Consider the following 20,603-nt stretch of genomic DNA (forward strand, 5'->3'; position numbering starts at 1 on the left):
CTTTTCTCGTACCTCTCCCATTTAAACCACAGCTCTCATAATTTATCATTGACTTTCCCCATCTCCATTCTTTCTTCATTTTTCCCCCATAAGAGTTTATGCTTCTCTTTCCCACACAACTGGGAGCTTGTAGGGGAGGCAGCCTTGGCCAGAATCATCTTTGATGTCTCTTCTGTGCTCCTCCTCTGTCTTAGAAAAACAAAACAAAACTGTTTTCATCTAATTTTGCAGTAGCTAAATGTGCCACAGTGCAAGAGAGATCTGCTGTCAGACAGGTGGTAAAAAGCCTTCTTGACATAGAAGCAAAAAGAAGAAATTAGCAGAATGTATGAAATCTCAACAGACTTGTTTCTAAAAAGAACAGACATAATCCTCCTGTTAGTCTCTCTTTGCTTCCTTGGAAACCTCAGTATGGAATGGATGAGAGAGAGACTGCTACAGACTGTGGGTTACACATTTCTCTGTCTTCTTGGAGGATCCAGCAGGGTTTTGTGGGGAAGCCTCCAGATCACGTTCCTCACTCGAGAGTTCTCAAAGTAGAATCTGGAAACCCTAGGAGAATGCTGTAAGGATAAAATAGGATTATGAAAAAATCTGAACGTTTAGACGTTAAGTAGAAGCTGTGAGACCGTAAAGCAAAAAACAAATCTTGGGCAATGATGGTTGGGATAGTTTAAAATGGAAAAGGAAACAGAAAACATACATATCAAATTGGACTTGGAATCAGGAGACCAGAGTTCTAGTGTTGGCTCTGTTAACTTGGGCAGGAAAAACTCTCTTGGACCTTTGGGAAATGAGGAGGTTAGATTAGGAGATCCTTATCCTTAAAGTACATGTTAGCTTCAAAATCCTATAGTTCTCAAAAGATCCTACATAATTTAGTTAAATGCTGGAAAGAGTTGGCAATAAAGACTGAAAATGTAATCCCTTTGCCCCACCTAGTAGAATTATGAATCAGCTTTATTCTAGGACATATAACAATCCTTGAGAATTACAGGTCATAAGTAAAGAGTTTCCTCACCCTTATAAAATACAGTGGCCTTGTACATTAGCACAGGCAAGGAACATTAACTAGTTTTAACAGAGCACAGCAATATTGTAAATGGTCATTGCATTGCATTTTGCCTTGCAGTGTGGGAAAAACAGAACCTGTATTAAAAACTATGTACATTATTAACACTAAAATCATGAGTGAGCCTGCCTGAGGAGGACATGAAATTCTAGGACTCAAAAGAGGACTCCACTGCCTTTTTCCATATGTCTTTTCTACTTACTATCAGGTACCTGAAATTTCAACATTCATTCTTCTGGCTTCGACCCACAGGACTAAAAGTAGCAGCAGAGAAGTGACAATGCCGGTGGCTCCCTTCTCAACCTCTCCACCAGTAAGGATACCTCTTGTTATTATCACATTCTCTTTCTTGGGCCCCATTTTCCCAAGAACTAATCTATGAAGCAAACTTTATTTATTAAATAATAATAATAATTATCTGTCCGGGCACGGTGGCTCACATCTGTAATCCCAGCACTTTGGGAGGCCGAGGTGGGCGGATCACTTGAGGCCAGGAGTTCAAGACCAGCCTGGCCAAAATGGTGACACCCAGTCTCTACTAAAAATACAAAAATTAGCCAGGTGTGGTATGGCACACCTATAATCCCAGCTACTAGGGAGGGTGAGGCAGGAGAATTGCTTAAATCCAGGAGGCAGAGGCTGCAGTGAGCCAATATTGCACCACTGCACTCCAGCCTCAGCAACACAGTGAGACCCTGTCTCAAAAATAATAATAAGGCCGAGCACGGTGGCTCACACCTGTAATCCTAGCATTTTGGGAGGCTGAGGTGGGTGGATCACCTGAGGTCAGGAGTTTGAGACCAGCCTGGCCAACATGGTGAAACTCCATCTCTACTAAAAATACAAAAAAATTAGCCGGGCGTAGTGGTTGGCGCCTGTAATCCCAGCTACTCAGGAGGCCGAGGCAGGAGAATCGCTTTAACCTGAGAGGCGGAGGTGGCAATGAGCCGAGAACATGCCATTGCATTCCAACCTGGGTGACAAAAGTGAATCTCCATCTCAAAATAAATAAATAAATAATAATAATAAAAAAAAATAAGAATTATCTGTTTTTCCAATTTTTAAAACATTAATCAATTATATCTGTTTGCCATTTTGATCTTCTTTTATGACAATACAGTTACCTAGTTGACAGAATTCCACCTAAAAGCAAAGAAATCTGGAGCTTTAGTTAACCTGTGCAGTCTTTTAGAGGTTAAAGATATAATCGTTGCCAATAGGCTTTTTGAATCATTGAAAAAAACCTCACAAACCTCTTTCCCCACCAGCTTTACCCCTGTCATCACCACCATCATGACTACTTTCCTGACCCTATTGGCCAGGGATCACAGATTCAAATTCTTACAGATTCAAATTCTTCACTCATTGATCAAGCAGATCAATGAGTGAAGCAGGCTAGATGTACAATAATAGGGAATGGTGGGGACTGTGGCAAACAGAGAGCACATCTGTGTCCAAAAGAAGGCTGATAATTATAATCAGGGACAGATCTTCTGATTCTTTTTTTTTTCTTTTTTTTTTTTTTTTAAGACAGTGTCTCGTTCTGTCAGGCTGGAGTGCAGTGGCACAATCTTGGCTCACTGCAACCTCCACCTCCTGAGTTCAAACGATTCTCATGCCTCGGCCTCCCAAGTAGCTGGGATTACAGGCATGCACCACCATGCCCGGCTAACTTTTGTATTTTTAGTAGAGACAGAGTTTCACCATATTGGCCAGTCTGGTCTTGAACTCCTGGCCTCAAGTGATTCACCTACCCTGGCCTCCCAAAGTTCTGGGATTACAGGTGTGAGCCACTGCACCTGGCCAGATCTTGTGATTCTTTAAGAGAAGTCAGAGATCTGAATTTTTATGTGTAATTCCTCTAATTTAAAAATGTTTTTTGTTTGTTTGTTTGTTTTAATCCTGAATGTCTACGAGTAGAAGAATCCTATATGCCATCCTCTGGCAGGTAGGTTACAACAGTGTTGACTTGGGCTTTCATTGTCTCATGGAGATTTTTGTGAAACAGCTCTTGGAATTCTCACTCATTGCTTCCCCAGAGATCAGGCAAGATCATGAGGAGCTAAGTCAGGGGACAGTTAGTTATGGTCTGCTGAGGACTTTATGCACATAATTTGACTCTGTAAACAATCCTATGAAATGGTCATGATTGTCGCAACTTTGGAGATGAGGACGCTGGGTTCAGAATGCATAATTAATGTATAGAGAGTGACTAAGCTGAGATTCATACCTGGGCTGATCCAAACCCTGGGACTGGAGTAGGAAAGAGGATATCACAGAAGGGGTAAAGGTTGAATAATAACAACTTCACCTCTCTCATAATATGCTGAGCTATCTCATAATATGCTGAGTGATATCAGTACAACCCCACTTCTAATGACCCGCAGAGAAATTATTTCTAGAAATAAAGGAAATTTACAATAATCTTAGTTGGAGAGCCTTTTGGAAATGTTACAACACTCCTTGAGATAATTTGCAACACCCTGCAGTGTTGCAGGACTGGAGCTGAGAATTGCTGCCCTAAATATTTGCTTGTCCTCCTAATGATAATAATCACCAAGTATTACTCTTTGTCAAGGGGTTTGCATAGATCATTTCCGATCTTTGCAACAACCCCTGAAAGGTAGGCGTTGAAGCCTCCATTTTATTGGCAAGGAAAAGGAAGAGTTGAGAAACAATATAACTTAGTGTAATAACAGTAGTGCAAGCCAGAATAAAATTCATCTCATTTTATTTAAAAAAATCAAATCATGATTAATCTCATGCCAGAGACTATAGGGAATAAAATTGACACATTAATCACAAATTTCCTAATACTCAGGTAATCTTTCCCCAAGAGTCTATCTCTGCAACTTCAAGGTTGCTATGTGGCAAACAACTTACATCATGGGTTGTTTACATATACATACTGGTGGAAAACATGGCGAACACTATTGTAAATTCACAAAAAAAGTGAGTTCTCAGAAAATTGTATATATATACATACACACATATATATACACACCCACATATATGTACATATACAGATATATATATAATGGAAGAACTTCAGATCTATATATATATATACACACACATATATGTATATTTTTATTTATGTGTGTATATATATATATTTTTATATATATACATAAAAAATGGAAGATCTGGAGTTCCTGCCAACATATCCCTACAGTAAAGTGTTGCTGTGGAAACCCATGAATTCCTGAATGATTTGTCCTTACTTCTTCTGACACTCCTGATAGCAGCACTAGTGCTAGCCTGTTTAAATAGTAGTTAGTAATAACAATCTCATATTTTCATGTTACCGTATAGTTTACAAAACATTTTTACAGATATTTGGTTTGATTCTCACAGCCACTCTGTGAGATAGGTAGTGCTATCATTATTTATGATTTGCAACTAAATGATACTAAAATTCAGAAAGGTTAAGTGATCTTTCCAAGGTCACAGAGCTAGTAAGAAGAGTCATTTCTCCATCACCCTGCCTTTTGGTCCTAAGTAAGTACTACAGTTGTTCTTAGTTTTGTAGAGGACAATCATTCAGTCCTTTTGCCTTACAGGTGATTACTGTACAACAGGAAAAGTGGCAACAGGAGGTGACAAAATAAATGATCTCACACAAATACTAATTGTTTCCATTGGGTATTGTTAGGAATTGTCAAAATTGAGTTCTCTGCATTACCTGACGTATAGTGGCATCACCTAACAGAAGTTACAACCCTATGAGCACTTACCTTGTACTGTTCTGAGCACTTTTAACATATTATAACTCAATCTTCTTAACAATCACAGAACAAGGGTTCTAGTTTTAAATCATACCCATTTTACAGGGAAGGCAACTGAGGCACAGAGGATTTAAGTCATGGGTCCTGGGTCACACAACTTGTTGGTGGCTAAATCAGAATTTGGGCCAAGACAGTATGGTCCTGGGTCTTTAACCACTAGGCTAAATTGCCTTTTACATTAAGAATGAACATGTATACGATACTTCCTATACTCCAGGAGCACACATATATAGACTTATTTAATCTCCATTATTGACACATTTAACATTTGAATTCAAATAGAAAGCAGTGAGGCCAGGAGTTTGAGACCAGCCTGGGAAACACAGAGAGGCCCTGTCTCTAAAAAAAGTTTTTTTAAATTAGGCCGGGTGAGGTGGCTCACACCTGTAATCCCAGCATTTGGGGAGGCCAAGGTAGGCGGATCACTTGAGGTCAGGAGGTCAAGACCAGCCTGGCCAACACGGCAAAACCCCGTCTCTACTAAGAATACAAAAATTAGCTGGGCGTGGTGGCACAGGCCTGTAATTCCAGCTACTCAGGAGGCTGAGGCAGGAGAATCACTTGAACCTGGGAGGCAGAGGTTGCAGTGAGCCGAGATCATGCCACTGTACTCCAGCCTGGGTGACGGAGTGAGACTCTGTCTCAAATAAATAAATAAATAAATAAATTAGCCAAACATGGTGGCATGCACCTGTACTCCTAGCTACTCAGGAGGCTGAGGCAGGAAGATCACTTGAACCCAGGAGGTTGAGTCTACAATTAAATAAGATCGTACCATTGCACTTCAGCCTGGGTGACAGGGCGAGACCCTGTCTTGAAAAATAATAACTTTTTAAAAAGCAAACATAAAAAGACAGGGAGGGAGGGGCAAATGGGGAAAGGGAGACGAGAGAGATACACACACACACACAACTTGAAGTGCCGTGATGAGTCCTGTATTCCACTCAAAGAACACACGCCTGGAAGTGAGCACAAGAGTGGGAGGAGCATCGGCTTCCCTGGCCAGTCCTAGTTCCCTCATGGCTCTCTAGGCGTGAGCCTATTGTGTGCTGACGATGAGTCTAGTGTTCAAGAATTTGTATTTTTTGTACAACATAGTCCCTAAAAGGAAGCCAAATACCTCATTTGGTTCTCAACCACAAAATAGCCCTCTCTTTCTATTCTGGAATAAAAATTTTCCCTACTGTGCTTACAAAAAGGAGATATTTGGGTCTCTGATGAGGCCTTCCGAAAAAATTTGCAAGGATAATTTTGACTACGACCAATTTTTGTTTGACTTTGGAGCCTCATCCTTGAGTAAGTCATAATTCCACTTGTATCTTTGAACATGGTCAGTGCTGAAGGGAGTAGTTAGATTCCTGTAGTTTGTCACGCAACTATGCTGTATGTATTCAACATTGCTCATGGAAAAGTTGTAGCTACCAGATATACATGAAGCCACTGGATCCATGAACAGTTGCTTTGAAAACCTGGCCCCTCATCCTGGCTCAGCCACTAATGAACTGCTCAACTCAAGCAAATGATGTAAACTTTTATAGGTTCAAAACTAAGGGACTAGACCAGAAGATAATCTGTAAGATCCTGTGAGGCCTCATATTATACGATTGATATTTTTAAAAAGTTTAACAATAGATGGGGCACAGAAGCTCATGTCTGTTAATTCCAGCACTTTGGGAGGCTGAGACCGGTTGATTGCTTGAGCCCAGGAGTTCGAGACCAGCCTGGGCAACATAGTTAAACCTCCTCTCTACAAAAAATACAAGAATTAGTTGGTCCTGGTGGCATGGGCCTGTGGTCCCATCTACTCTGGAGGCTGAGGTGGGAGGATCGCTTGAGTCAGGCAGGTTGAGACTGCGTGAGCCAAGTTCTTACAAAATACAAAAAAATACAAAAAATACAAAATACAAAAAATTAGTCAGCATAGTGGTGCACGCCTATATTTCCAGCTACTCAGGAGGCTGAGGCAGGGGAATCGCTTGAACCCCGGAGGCAGAGGTTCCAGTGAGCCAAGATCGTGCCACTGCACTCCAGCCTGGGTGACAGAGCAAGACTCTGTCTCAAAAAGAAAAAAAAAAACCCAAAACTCCCAAAATAATAATGAAACAACTCTTAGGAGGCCTTACTACTTCCTGGGCAGCTCAAGGGCATCATTAAACAATTCCACCAAAGAGGATATAAACTTTGTTGCCACTCAAGAATCATAGCCTTGAATTCCTGAAGTGATTTTATAGCTATGGTACTTCATAAAAGTGTTTAATAACAAACTTGACTCACTTGGAAATCACCAGTCTAAAGGACTTTGCTCCAATTTGAGATGTGAGTTATACTCGTTTTTAAGACAGTATTTAATGATGTATTAACAAGTTCATATTTCTGCTAAAGAGTCACAATTTTTTTTTGAGAGTCTCACTCTGTTGCCCAGGCTGGAGTGCAGTGGTGTGATCTTGGCTCACTGCAACCTCTACCTTCCGGGTTCAAGCGATTCTCACCCCTCAGCCTCCTGAGTAGCTGGGGATTACAGGCACATGCCACCATGCCTGGCTAATATTTTTGTATTTTTAGTAGAGACGGGCTTTCACATGTTGCCCAGCCTGTCTTCAACTCCTGGCCTCAAGAGATCTGCCTGCCTTGGCCTCCCGAAATGCTAGGATTACAGGCATAAGTCACCATGCCTAGCCTAAGAGTCACAATTTCTTGATCACTCTAAATATAGGGATAATGCTTGTATGATTCTACAGTGCTATTAGTCATATAACAAAGTCTTCTATCAGTGGTTCCTTGTTTGTCATGTTGAGTGGTCTTCATTATTTTCTACCTATATCAGATTAATTAAAATGGGCTAATGTGAAAACTTAACAGCTGCAAATTTGTGTGCCTAAGAAAAACTTCATGATTATGTTCCATTTACTATCCACAAATGGTTGCTTTGGGACAATTAGAAAAATGACATAGGAAAACACTCAGCCATTTATAAATCTGCAGGTTTATTGTATAGACTGGTATGTCTAAAGTGCTTGAGTTTCAAAGTGCTTTCACTTACATTATATCTTTTGATACTTAGGCTTAGAGAGCTTAAGTTTTTGTTTGTTTGTTTTTTGGAGACAGGGTCTTGCTCTGTCACCCAGTCTGGAGTGCAGTGGCGATCACAGCTCACTGCAGCCTTCAGCTCCCAGGCTCAGGTGATCCTCCTGCCTCAGCCTTCCAAGTAGCTGCCCACAGACACATGCCATTGTGCCCAGCTTATTTTTGTGTTTTTGTTTTTGTTTTTTTGTAGAGACGGGGTTTTGCCATGTTGCCCAGGCTGGTCTTGAACTCCTGGGCTCAAGTGATCCACCCGCCTCAGCCTCCCAAACTGCTGGAATTCCAGGTGTGAGCCACCATGCCCGGCTGAGAGTTTAAGTTTTAATCTCTGGAATCAGACTACTTGGGTTTGTATTTTGACTCTACCACTTTATTAGCTGTGCAAGTTATTATGTGCAAGTCACCTAGCCTTTCTGTTCTTGCATTTCCTCATCTATAAAATGGGAATGGTAATAGAACCCACCTCCTGACTTAGGGTTATTGTGAAGATCAGATGGGCTAAAGCTTGTATAGAAAGCAGAACAATGCCTGTGGCACAGGAAGCACTCAATAAATTTTAGCTATATAGCTAGTATTATTATCCACCCCATTTTTCAGAAGATGAAACAGACTCAGAGATTAAATGAATGCATATACCTACAAATACTAAAACTATTAAATACTAAAGCTATTAAAATACTAAAGCTATTAAAACCAGATATAATAGACTTCAAACTTTGGCCTCTTTTTCCTAACTGCATGCTGCCTTTCTTACTTAATGTAAGAAATTAAGAGTTCTAATTGAAGACTTTTAGGGAACAATTATCTTTCTTTCTTTCCTTCTTTCTTTCCTTCTTTCTTTCTTTCTTTCTTTCTTTCTCTCAGGGTAAGATGCATGTTTATCTTTTGTTTTTAATTTTAATTTGCACTGTGAATGTGTTCAGTTTTACTTTTATCTGATGAATCACTCTTGTTGGAACAAGGAAGAAATAAAATTAAATGAAAGAAAAATCAAGTGAGAACAAAAAGTGGAAATTGGATGAAAAAACATTACAAAGGATATGCACTGGAAAACGTGGAACTGAGCCACCAACTCCTGCATATTCACTTTGTTTTGTGATTTTTATGCTTTGTTTTATTTTTTTAAAAAAAGCCTCTGGCCAGGTGCGGTGGCTCACGCCTGTAATCCCAGCACTTTGAGAGGCCGAGGCAGGCGGATCACTTGAAGTCAGTAGGTCGAGACCAGCCTGGCCAACATGGTGAAACTCCGTCTCTACTACAAATACAAAAATTAGCCAGGCGTGGTGGTGTGTACCTGTAATCCCACATACTCGGGAGGCTAAGCCAGGGGAATCGCTTGAACCCAGGATGTGGAGGTTGCAGTGACCCGAGATCATAGCACTGCACTCCAGGCTGGGCGACAGAGCGAGACCCTGTCTTAAAAAAAAAAAAGAAGATAACGCCATAATTATTATACTTAAACATTTGCTTCAGATAGTAAAGAATGTGATTCATAAACAAAGGAAGAATTAAAGAAAGCTTTGGTTTTGCAGCTTTAAGTAATGCCAGTCTAACAGCATTCCCAGAAGGAAACTGGGATCTAAGGTCTCCAAAGGTATTTAATTGTGATTTTCTCTCAAGTTCAATTTCCTCTCTTTCACCTCTGTCACTTTCTCTTCCATTTGCCCTTATTTTCCTTTTATCTTTGTTCCAATCTTTCTGTACTTCAACAAAATTTAGTTTTTGATGATTGTGGTAGTCACTTTTTAAGAGTAATGCAAAAAAGCATTTTTAGGGTAGCCCAACCAGGACTTCTTTCTAGGTAGATCCTCACAGCACTGAGGATCAGCACCTTATTTTGTTGTTCTTCACAAGGATCTTCCTTTCTCCCTGGCAGGAGGAAAGAAAAATAGAGGCAGTTTCCCTGCATCTTCCAGGATAAGGTCTTAACTCCTCTGTGGGCACTGGTGGCTGTCTACGCTTGGTCCCTGCCCTCTATCTCCTTAGTTCAGCTGTGCTCAGTTTCCAAACAGAGATTTTGTTGTTTTAAGATTTTTGTGGGGCTGGGCGCGGTAGCTCACACCTGTAATCCCAGCACTTTGGGAGGCCGAGGCGGGTGGATCACGAGGCCAGGAGATCAAGACCGTCCTGGCTAATGTGGTAAAACCCCGTGTCTACTAAAAAATACGAAAAAAATTAGCCGGGTGTGGTGGCGGGCGCCTATAATCCCAGCTACTCAGGAGACTGAGGCAGGAGAATGGCATGAACCCGGGAGGCAGAGCTTGCAGTGAGCCGAGATCACACCACTGCACTCCAGCCTGGGCGACAGAGCAAGACTCTATCTCAAAAAAAAAAAAAAAGACTTTTGCAGCCCAGCACTTTGGGAGGCTGAGGCGGGCGGATCACAAGGTCAGGAGTTTGAGATCAGCCTGGCCAACATAGTGAAACCCCATCTCTACTAAAAATACAAAAAATTGGCCGGACATGGTGGCGGGCTCCTATAATCCCAGCTACTTGGGAGGCTGAGGCAGGAGAATAGCTTGAACCTGGGAGGCTGAGGTTGCTGTGAGCTGAGATCACGCCACTACACTCCAGCCCGGGCGAGACTCTGTCTCAAAAAAAAAAAAAAAAAAAGATTTTTGCATATTTCCTTTAACTGGAATTCCTTTCCCCAGCTATTATCACTTGGCAAACTCCTAACCGGGCAAAACTCAGATGATCTGTCATCTCTCCCAAGAAACTTTCCCTAAAGATCCCAGGGAGCTTTGACTTAGATATTCCTCCTCCACATGCCACATCACACCATGCAAATCTCTACCACAGCACAAGGGTTAGGGTTAGGGTTAATGTGATCCACCTCCAAAATATGTTCCATATTCATGTATTTCTTTTCATCTCTACCACTGCCTTCTTCTTTTTTCTAATTTTTTTTTTTTTTTTTTTTTTTTTTGAGATGGAGTCTTGCTCTGTCACCCAAACTGGAGTGCAGTGGCGCCATCTCGGATTGCTGCAACCTCCACCTCCCAGGTTCAGGCCATTCTCCTGCCTCAGCCTCCCGAATAGCTGGGATTACAGGTGCTCGCCACCACGCCCAGCTAATTTTTAATTTTTGTATTTTTAGTAGAGACGGGGTTTCCCCCTGTTGGCCTGGCTGGTCTTGAACCCCTGACCTCAAGTGATCCGCCCACCTCGGCCTCCCAAAGTGCTGGGATTACAGGCATGAGCCACTGAGCCCAGCCCCACCACTGCCTTCTTGATCCAGGTCACCATTCGCCTCTTGACTGGACAAATTATAGCCTCCTAACAAGTCTTCTGCTTATATTCCTTTCTTTTGTAATTTTTCTTTTCTTTTTCTTTTTCTTTTTTTTTTTTTGAGATGGAGTCTTGCTCTGTCACTCAGGCTGGAGTGCAGTGGCGCAATCTCAGCTCTATGCAACCTCCGCCTCTCAGGTTCAAGCGATTCTCCTGCCTCGGCTTCCTGAGTAGCTGGGATTACAGGTGCCTGCCACCATGCCCAGCTAATTTTTGTATTTCAGTAGATCGTGTTGGCCAGTTTGGTCTAGAACTCCTCAGGTGATCTGCCCGCCTCGGCCTCCCAAAGTTCTGGGATTACAGGAGTGAGCCACCGTGCCCGGCCTTCCTTTCTTTTTTAAGTCCATCATTTACACTGCAGTCACAATGACCTTTTAAAGAAGAAATATTTCATATATACAAATACATAGACAATGTATAAAATTAGGTATAACAAATACTGTAGAATGAACACCCATGTACCCAACACCAGCTTAACAAATAGGAAACTAGGCTGGCATTGTGGCTCATGCCTGTAATGCCAGCACTTTGGGAGGCTGAGGCAGGCAGATCATGAGGTCAGGAGTTCGAGGCTAGCCTGGCCAACATGGTGAAACCCCATCTCTACTACAAATACAAAATTAGCCAGGCATGGTGGCAGGTGCCTGTAATCCCAGCTACTTGGGAGGCTGAATCAAGAGAATCGCTTGAAGCAAGAAGGTGGAAGTTGCAGTGAGCCAAGATCGCGCCACTGTACTTCAGCCTGGGTGACAGAATGCGACTCAGTCTCAAAAAAATAAAATAAATAAAATAAATAGGAAACTATAAATACCTTTGAAGCTCAGTGTCTCCTCCCCAAAGGTAAATACTATCTTGAATTTGGTGTTTGACATTCACTTGTTAAAAAAAATCTTTTACCATCTATGTATATATTTCTAAACAATACATTAGGCCAGGCACAGTGGCTCACGCCTGTTATCCCAGCACTTTGGGAGGCCAAGGCGGGTGAATCATGAGGTCCAGAGATCAAGACCATCCTGGTCAACATGGTGAAACCCCATCTCTAATAAAAATACAAAAATTAGCTGGGTATGGTGGTGTGTGCCTGTAGTCCCAGCTACTTGGGAGGCTGAGGCAGGAGAATTGCTTGAACCTGGGAGGCGGAGGTTGCAGTGAGCCGAAATCGAGCCACTGCACTCCAGCCTGGCAACAGAATGAGACTCGGTCTCAAAAAAAAAAAAAAAAAAGAAAAAGAAAAAAGAAAAAAAACAATATTTAACTGTGCTTGGTTTTGAAATTTTGAAAACAGATTTCATGCCATTTGCTCTGCCACATGATTTTTGTACTCAACATTGCTTCTGAAACTCATCCATGTGGATTTTTATATCACAATTCACACAAATTTCTGTTGATGAACTGTTGGATTTTTCTTGAGTTTTTATGCAATCACCAGCAAAGCTAGAATCAACAGTTTTGACCATGACTTATAGTACATGTACACAAGAACTTCTCTAGGGAAAGAGAAATTACTGTGATAATGAAAATGTTCTATATATATGCTCTCCGTCCAATGAGGTAGCCTCCAGCCATGTGTGTCTATTAAGCACGTGGAATATAACTAGTATAACTGAAAAACTAAATTTTTTATTTTAATTAATTTAGATTTAAATAGCCACAAGCATCTAGTGGCTACTATATTGGACAGAATAGCTCAAGAAAATATACCCAAGAATAGCGTTGCTAGATTATAGAGTATGTGTGTCTTCAACTTTACAAAATATTGACAAATGTTTTCTAAAGTGGTAATATTAATTTATACTTCTATCAGCAGTACAAAAGAATTGTCAACATATTTTTTAATACCTGCCTTTAAAATTTTTGCTTATCTAGGTATAAACTGGGAATAGTCAGAGGTGTTTGAACCAGAGTGACGCCATCCGGAATTGGGGCTGGGTAAAATAAGGCTGAGACCTACTGGGCTGCATTCCCAGGAGGTTAGGCACTCAGTCACAGGATGCAGTAGGTCGCTGGCACAAGGTACAGGTCACAAAGATTTTGCTGATAAAAGGATGTAGTAAAGAAGCCAGCCAAATCCCACCAAATCAAGATGGCAATGAAAGCTACCTCTGGTCATCCTCACTCCTCATTATACATTAATTATAATACATTAGCATACTAAAAGACACTCCCACTGGCACCATGACAGTTTACTAATGCCACAGCAATGTCAAGAAGTTACCCTATATGGGCCAAGCGCAGTGGCTCATGCCTGTAATCCCGGCACTTTGGGAGGCCAAGGCAGGCGGATCACAATGTCAGGAGTTCAAGACCAGCCTGGCCAACATGGTCAGACGGGGTTTAGTAGAAACCCCGTCTCTACTAAAAAAATACAAAAATTAGCTGGGCATGGTGGCGGGTGCCTGTAATCCCAGCTACTCAGGAGGCTGAAGCAGGAGAATTGCTTGAACCCAGGAGGCGGAGGTTGCAGTGAGCCGAGATCATGCCACTGCACTCTAGCCTGGGCAACAGAGCAAGACTCTGTCTCAAAAAAAAAAAAAGTTACTTTAAAAGGGGAAGGAACCCTCAGTTCCAAGAATCGTCGACCCCTTTCCCAGAAAACTAATGAATAATCCATCCCTTGCTTAGCATATAATTAAGAAATAACTATAATTAGTCGAGCAGCCCAAACTGCTGCTCTGCCTATGGAGTAGCCATTCTTTTTTTTCTTTACTTTCTTAATAAACTTGCTTTCAGTTTATGGACTCGCCCTGAATTCCTTCTTGTGCAAGGTCCAAGAACCCTCTCGTTGGGCCTGGATCGGGACCCCTTGCCAGTGAAAGCATCTTATTTGCTTTTTAGTTTGTGTTTCCATCATCATTGTTTATTTGCCATTTATGCTTTCTTTTTTGTAAAATGTCTGTTTAGGTCTTTTGTCTCCTTTTCTATTGGATTGTTTGTCTTTTCCTATTGATATTTTGGAGTTCTTTATATATATTATTGTTTGTTTGATGTTTATATATTTAATATTATATTTTCCAATTAAATGTGTTACAATTATCCTCAAAGTTACCCTTAGAAACATAAATCAAATAATGTCTCATTTCTTAAAACTCTCATTACACTTCGAATAAAACCTAAACTTCTTAGGATGATGCAGTGAACTTGTGATTAACTCTCGACAACCATCCCATCTCTGTAGCACTGAGGAGAAACAATACAATTTGGGGAACTGACCAGTGTACTAGGGACAGGCTTCATTGAGGTAAGGGTAATCCCATCTCCTAACCAATGATTGGTTCAGGAAAAGGCATGTGATCTCCTTTTGGACAACAAAATTCAGGGAGAGATTTGCTGAAAGCTTCTGGGAAAGTTGGCCTTCACTCTTAGGAGGGAGTAAGAAAAAGCCAGACTTTTTTCCACTGGACTTGAAAGAGGAAGTGAAACTGCCTTTGCAAAAATTATAACAGTGAGAAAATAATGACAATGAAAAAGATCTGATCTAATAACTCCCATATTGCCTTTAACCTCCAAACTGTTCTTGTTCATTCCTGGGCTTGGGCCAAGCTAACTTTGGGAGAAACTTAGTTTATAGTTTAAATCATAATAGCCTTTCCCCAAATTAAATTGCCTTTGTAAAACTAATAAAAGATCATCAAGTTAGGAGGATTAGAGCAGCATGGATTCTGCTAAGATCTAGGTGCAAACAATGACCAGCCATTATTAGAGGTCACAAGATTTGCATCTTCCTCAGTTACTCCTACTGATAACATCACTACTGTAGAACATCTACTATTGTAGAACCTAAGATTGGCCTTTTGAGATGTCTTTTCAGGCTTTCGCGTTTCTGACAACCAGATGGCCTCACCCAGACCCATGACTCTTGACTCAACTGGTCCTGTGGCCCCCACCCAGAAGTAGACTCAACACACAAGGACTGGAGTTTCCACATCCCTATGATCGTATCCCCAACCAATCAGCTGAACCCATTCCTTTGCCTGCCAAACTGTCTTTGAAAAACCCTAGCCTCTGTGTTTTCAGGGAGGCTGATTTGAGTAATAATAAAGCTCTGGTCTCCTAATTAGCTGGTTCTGCGTGTATTAAACCCTTTTTCTATTGCAATTCCCCTGTTGGGATAAATTGGCTCTATCTGGGCAGCAGGCAAAATGAACCCAATGACCTTGTTAAGTGCTGCTTGTTTCTATAAGGCCCTTGCCCTTGCTTTCTCCCGCAGGTCCTCACAAAGCCAGATCTTTATTGCCGTTCAGTTTCAGGACAAATAGTCACCTCCTTAAAGAGGCCTTTAATGCCACTACTCCCCCTGGCCAGTCACTATCACATCATTGTGTTTTATTTTCTTTATGTCACTATTTGAAATTATCTGCATATATTTGTTTATTGTCTAACTCCCCCACTAGAATGCAAGCACCAGAAGGGAAAGACCTTGTCTATATGGTTTTCCTGTGTATTTCTGTATCTAATACAGTGCCTGACATGTAATAATGCTCAATGAATTTTTTTTCTTTTTTTTTGAGACAGGGCTTCACCATGTTGGTCAGGCTGGTCTTGAACTTCTGGCCTCAAGTGATCCACCCGCCTTGACCTCCCAAAGTGCTGGGATTACAGGTGTGAGCCACCACACCCAGCTGAATTTTTTTGTATTAATCAAAAAATAATGATTAATTTTGTTGTGTTCATTTTCCCTGTTAGATTGAAGCTTCTTGAGGTCAAGGACTAGTCTCCTTCATTTTTTGTATTTCAAGTGCCTAGTACAGTTGCTGCCAATCAGTAGGTGTTCAACAAGCAGTTAAATAAATGAATGAAGGAGAGAAATTTGGGGAAAATATAATGTCAACCTATTCCCTTTATGGGAAATATAATTTGAAGTTGATTCTCATTTTTTTTTTTTTTACTGATACAGGAGAATTTTGTGAGTAGAGTCATATCCCCATGAGTAAAAGATGCATACCTTTCAAAGGGCTTCATGATTTGACTGTAAACCATTTTTTCAACCTCATCTCTTATTTCCTATATACATTTTTTCCCCTGCCATTTACTCTATGCTACTGCCACACCAAATTCTAGAGCAGCCGAATTTTATGAAAGGGATACATTCCTGAAATCTTCACATAAAATTTAAAACTTCCAAAATCCAAGACTATTTTTCTCATAGCAATAAATGTGAATTTATTGAAGGAAAGATACTATTTTTCCAGCTAAAATGGCTCCGCCATGTGGCACTAGCATAAACAGTTTCTAACTCACTTTACCACCACCAGGTTTGAAAGTATGCAATTCCTGACAAATATTAAATATTACAAAGGTTTCACACCACTTCAAATTTTGTGTATATAATGAAGTACTATTAATGGTTTATAATGAATGATTTCAAATTTGCATAACTCAAATGCTCATAAAACTCAAACTTTTTCATTGTTCTTGAATCAGACTCAAGGCCATTCATGCCTCTACCTTTGCATATGTTGTTTCCTCTGCCTAGAATGCTCTGTGAAGTGCTAGCACCTAGAGCAGTGACTGGCAGAAATGTTATATCCAGAGGTGAGAATAATGTGGGTGTAAGCAACAACATTCAAGAACATTGGATCACGTTTCAAAAAAAAACCCCAAAATAATCTACAACTAATGTTGAATATGCTGAAACATTTAAAACCTGAATCTAAAGTTCTTTGGGCTGAAGGAGAGGCCACAGGTTGGGTTAAGCCCACATGGAGTTTAGGAGTGGCAGGGAAGGTGGATGTCAGAAAGCTGCCAGTTCTCCTGGACACAGATGGGTGCACGCCACATTCTGGAGAAAAGTTATAGTGAAGGGATATAGGCTCCTGTGGGCCCAAAAAGCCCCAGGATCCAATATCTCAAAGTTTTGGCAGGGTCAGCACCTGCTGGCTTTGCTCATCTCAGGGAGGTGGGAATTACAAGGATAAGAATGGGGATGAGAGTGGAAGGGGAAAAATAATTTTCCCAAACTCCACCCAGGTCATTCTAAATCAGGAGTTGAAAACGCAAATATCCATAGGCAATAAATGTAACACTTTTTTCCCCTCTTTTGATGCAGAAATTACTATCATGGGAAAACAACAATTCTTTTTTTTCTTTTTCTTTTTCTTTTTTTTTTGAGAGGGTTCGGTTCTGTTGCCCAGGCTGGGGTGCAGTGGCGCAATCTCTGCTCACTATAACCTCTGCTTCCCAGGCTCAAACCATTCTCCCACCTCAGCCTCCCAAGTAGCTGGGACTATAGATACACACTACCACACCTGGCTAATATTTGTATTTTTGGGAGAGACGGGGTTTTGACACGGGATTTTTCTCGGCTGCTTTGCCAGCCAGAGACCTCTGGCCAGTGATGCCCCTGTCCAGGCCTTGCTTGGCACTGGGCTTGCTGCAGGAGGCATCCAGCCCACTTGGCCCATAGGCTGTGCCTGGTTTGTGCTCCAGCACGGATCCCACAGGCACCACAATTGCATGCTTAGCCCCCAGTGGGAAGGGGTGTGAGGGTGAGCGAGTGCAGGGTCTGGCCAGCAGCTCCAAGTGCTGGCATAGAAGCAGGCTCCATGTGGGGCTTGCAGTTAGACCACACCTGTCGCAAGAGACTCCTGCGGTGGACTCTGGCATCCAGGTGAGGGGAATTTGGTGGTGCCCAAATAGGGAAGCCTGTGACCCTGAAGCCCCAGAGGGGGTGTTACAACATGCTAACAGCTCTTTTAGTCTGGGGTTAACAGTTCTATCAGTCCCACTGCCCTGCTCTAGCCCATGGCTCTGGGTTGGCCCAGCCCTGCCATAGTGTGGGGCAGCTGCCAGGTGCCAATGCAGGGCAGAGGGCTACAGTGTTACTGCCTTTTCGTATTTGCATTCAGCAGGGTCCCACTTCCAAGAAGAATGAGACTACGCTGACAATCAAAGGGTGAGGAGGGCGGAGAAGAGTTTTATTGAGCAATGAAATACCTCTCAATAGAGAGGGAATGCGAGAATGGTCTGCTACCTGAAGTTGGGTGGTCTCTCTCCCAGTGTGGCTGGGTCCGGGGCTTTTATGGGCTCAGAATGGGGCAGCGTGTGCTGATTGGTTTGTGGGTATGGCAAAAAGGCTGAAACAAAGGCACAACAGTGTAAAAAATCAATTAGGGAAGGGTAGGTATATGTAAATTAGGTGAAGGATGGGGCTCAGTCAGAGGAAACCATGCCAAACAGGAAGAGGGGTTCTCAATCCAGTCCATGGATTCATCCAAGACTTGTAGCTTGGCTTTCAGGCTTTAAACTGTCTTTGGCTTGAAGGTGGGATTTCACCGGGGACCTGCCCCTATCTGCCTAGGCATTTGACTGCCTCCTGTCACTATCGGTTTCACCATGTTGCCCAGGCTGGTCTTGAACTCCTGGATTCGAGTGATCTGCCTCCTTGACCTCCCAAAGTGGTAGGCATGAGCCACTGCACCTAGCCAAAACAACAATATTTTAAAGAGAAGCCAGCTACCCAGATTTGGATCTGAAACTTCCCAGTTATAAATATTGTCTCAAAAAAAAAATTCTTTTGAGACAGGGTCTTGCTCTGTCACCCAGGCTGGAGGGCAGTGGCATGATCATGACTCACTGCAGCCTCAACCGCCCAAACTCAAGCAACCCTCCCATCTCAGACTCCCAAGTAGCTGGGACTAAGGTGCACACTATCACACTGGCTAATTTTTGTATTTTTTATAGACATAGGGTTTTGCCACGTTGCTCAGGCTGATCTCCAACTCCTGAGCATTCTGCCTGCCTCAGCCTTCCAAAGTGCTGGGATTCCAGGCATGAGCCACTGCCCTGGCCAGCTCAAAAATTTTAAATTACCATGCAGGCCAAACAAAACGTCTCAAAGCTGAATTTGCTCCAGTAGACTACCAATGCGTGAACTCTGAAGTTGACTATCACATCTAGTGAAATATAAGGAGGCTTCCTGACCAAGGCAAATCTTGGAGTTAGTGGGACAACACTTAAGTATGAATGAGTTTCACAGAATTGGAGAATGTTTGTTAGATTCTAGCCTAGACTTCCATTTAACATAAAAACCTGGTCTTTTCTATTGAAATAGAAGTAGTTGCAGCCGGGCACAGTGGCTCATGCCTGTAATCCCAGCACTTTGGGAGGCCGAGCCAGGCGGATCACCTGAGGTCAGGAGTTCGAAACCAGCCTGGTCAACATGGTGAAACCCCGTCTCTACTAAAAATACACAAATTAGCTGGGTATGGTGGCCAGGTGCCTGTAATCCCAGCTACTTGGGAGGCTGAGGCAGGAGAATTGCTTGAACCTGGGATGCAGAGATTGCAGTGAGCCGAGATCACGCCATTGCACTCCAGCCCGGGGGACAAGAGTGAGACTTCATCTCAAAAAAAAAAAAAAAAAGAAGAAGTAGTTGACAAACACATGTCAAAGATTGGTGGACAGCAAAGGAGGAGACACAGGGTGGAAAATTTGCCTTGAGACTGGCCTTGTTTGCTTTAACTTGGTAGAGTGGCATGGAAGCAACAGGCAGAAGGCATATCTGCAGTGGCAGATGGTGCTGCCTCACAGGATTTATAAAGATTTTCTTTTCTTTCTTTTTAGAGAGAGCTGAGTACAGCAGTGTGATCATAGCTCACTGCAGCCTCAAACTCCTGGGCTCAAGTGATCCTCCCATCTCAGTCTCCTGAGTAGCTAGGTCTAAAAGTGTCTGCCACCACATTCAGCTAATTTTTTATAAAACTTTTTCTTTCTTTTTTTTTTTTTTTTTGTAGTGGTGGAGTTTCACTATGTTGCCCAGGCTGGTCTTCAACTCCTGGCCTTGAACTCAAGGCAGGAATCCTCCCACCTCAGCCTCCCAAAGTGCTGGGATTACAGGCAATATTTTCTTTTTTAATATTAGAGACTTCATACTAGAATTCTGTTTCTGGTTGCTTTGTCCCACGAGGTGTCATTGGGCTGTACAACATCTCTTCTGGCTGGAATAAGAAGGATAGAACACAGAATTTTCTTCTTGGAGAAATGTCTTCCTGGGTAGGTCATTTGGGGGTAACCCACTGGGAAACCGGTTTTATTCTGTACCTCCTCACCATGCCCATATGGGGGCTGAGTGCATGGGTGTGAATTGCTGGGTGGAAATCTGGTAATAAGGGTGCCACCCTGATGATGAGGACAGAGCAGGAGGCCAGCAAAGAGATGATGATAGAAATCTCTGGGCATGGGGTGGAGAAATGTAATTGCCAGCATGGAAAGGGTGGCAATAGCTGTAAAACTGGTCCCCTCCACCTTCCCCAGTGATTCCATCTCCTCCTGAGCTCTTACTCTTGCAATTGTATCCTCTCTGACACATATTTAATCTCTCATCTGTACTGGTTCCTTCCTCTCATCCTCCAGTAGACACAAATTTACCC

Source organism: Pan paniscus, chromosome 19 (genome assembly GCF_029289425.2).
Source record: "Pan paniscus chromosome 19, NHGRI_mPanPan1-v2.0_pri, whole genome shotgun sequence".
NCBI classification, from domain to species: Eukaryota; Metazoa; Chordata; class Mammalia; order Primates; family Hominidae; genus Pan; species Pan paniscus.